Here is a 2,551-nt window from a genome sequence, read left to right as displayed (position 1 = left end):
AAGGTAATGATCACCCACAAACTGTGAAACAGAAATCGACCATTATGTAATAAACTCATAGTAACGTACCAAGGGGTTGCCACATCAATTACATCAAGGGACTACGACAAGACACCATAAAGGACTTAGAAACCTACTACGAAAGGTATGAAGAAGATCCCTTTTCGGAACTAACAATTGAAACTGGAGAACGTATTTTGAAGGATATAGCCGAAGAACGTAAAAAAGAATGGATGACATTAATTAAGGATCTAGATATGGTCAAAAACAGCAACAAAGCCTGGAAACTAATAAAAAGCATGAACAATGAAAAACAACAACCGAAAGAGCATATAAACATAACACCAGACCAAATTGCACACAAATTATTAATGAATGGGAAAACGAAGACAAAAGGGAAGAAAACTAAGCTTAAATTTAAAATGGATATAAAGAACGATACAAGTGACTTCAATAAACCATTCGAGATGGATGAGCTAAATATGGCCATCGGAGTAATGAAAAATAGGAAAGCAGCGGGCATCGACGGAATCATGACAGAACAGATCAAGCAACTAGGCCCCAAAGCCAAGGAATGGCTACTAAACATGTTCAATAACTGTATCAAAACCGATAGTATCCCAACAGAATGGCTCAAATCACATGTTGTGGCATTATTGAAGCCTGGAAAAGCCCCTACAGATGCAAGTAACTTTAGACCCGTGTCACTATTATGTCATACATATAAAATGTTTGAGAGAATGGTACTCAATAGAATAAAAGACAAGATAGACGGGAAACTAATCAAGCAACAAGCTGGCTTTAGGGCTGGTAAGTCATGCACGGGGCAAATACTTAACCTTGTTGAAGAAATAGAGAAAGGCTATGAGAATAATGTTATAACAGGTGCAGCTTTTATCGACCTCAGCGCTGCATATGATACGGTTAATCATAGATTACTGCTTAAGAAAATATATGAGCTAACTGAAGATGCGAAATTCACAAAAATTATTAGTCTTTTATTAAGGAATAGACGGTTTTTTGTATCATTGCAGGCCAAAAAGAGCAGATGGAGAAGACAAAATAATGGATTACCCCAAGGAAGTGTTCTATCACCAATTTTATTTAATATTTATACTAATGATCAACCAATTGGGACCCAAACGAAGCACTTTATATACGCTGATGACCTCGCTATTACAACCCAGGGCAAAACATTCGAAGAGGTGGAAGTGAATCTGAATGACACACTTAATACTATGAAGGAATATTATAATGATAATTACCTCAAACCGAATCCAGCAAAAACACAAATTACCGCTTTCCACTTACGAAACAGAGACGCCAAGCGGAAACTGAGAATTAATTGGCAAGACACAGAATTAGAGCATCGCGAAGAACCAACCTACTTAGGCATTAAACTTGACCGAGCCCTGACATATAGAAGTCATTGTGAAAACACAAAAAATAAAATAGGAACAAGAAACTGCTTGCTTCAAAAACTGGTTGGCTCTCAATGGGGCGCAGACCCTCATGTCTTGAGAACGACAGCCTTATCACTATGTTACTCGACGGGTGAATATGCTTGTGCTGCATGGAGAAACTCAGCACATGCTAAAAAGGTAGACGTGGCCCTAAATGTAACTAACAGATTAATTACGGGGTGCCTGAGACCAACACCAGTTCAGAAAGTACAAGTATTATGCGGTATAGCACCCCCTAATATAAGGCGAGAGGTGGCAGCAAGGGTAGAGAAAACAAAACAAGAATCAGACTTAAGACATCCTCTATATGGAGGTAAAACCATGGGGAGCCGGCTCAAATCAAGGAAAAATTTTTTGAAGACAACAATTAGCCTATCACAAACACCTGAAGCAACGAGAATAGACTTATGGAAGGAGGCAATGAAAGAGCATAACTCACTGCTATGGAAGGATCCGAAGGAAAGCCTACCGACCGGAAGTCACTTACCATGGTCGGTATGGAAGACACTGAATAGATTACGAACGGAAACTGGAAGGACAGCGAGTAATATGAAAAAATGGGGATTGAAAGATGATGGGAAATGCGAATGTGGTGGAGAGCAGGATGCGGACCATCTGTTTGTATGCCCACAATTACCGAATAAGTGTAGAAAGGAAGATTTTTTGACGCATAAAATTTCAGACAAAGCAATACAAATTGCGGCTTACTGGGGAGCGAAGGGAATATGAAGACCGATACGACAAGAAGAAGAAGACAGTAAGAGCTCTAAAAGCACACTATTTTGACGAGCCGCAGCGGCCAGTCGCCGGTGTAGAACAACAGGCAGACATCTGCGGCTGATCACCACAGTAGTCGCAGCAGTAGCCGCGCCTTGGACACCGTACCTTAAGAAAACCGGTATATTTATATTATATTGTCAAGAGTATCATAGACCATAAACGATAGACCGATAGACGTTTCATTTATAAATTGTCATATTACTATATTAGTTATTATTTATATTTTAAATAGCCAGTGTATCTTGATATCTATTAATAATATTTACGGTGAGTATCGGAGTCGGAAATAAATATTGACCCCCGCGCGC

Source organism: Acyrthosiphon pisum, unplaced genomic scaffold, assembly GCF_005508785.2.
Source record: "Acyrthosiphon pisum isolate AL4f unplaced genomic scaffold, pea_aphid_22Mar2018_4r6ur Scaffold_21277;HRSCAF=23502, whole genome shotgun sequence".
In the NCBI taxonomy this organism is placed as follows: Eukaryota; Metazoa; Arthropoda; class Insecta; order Hemiptera; family Aphididae; genus Acyrthosiphon; species Acyrthosiphon pisum.
This window is presented reverse-complemented; position numbering follows the sequence as displayed.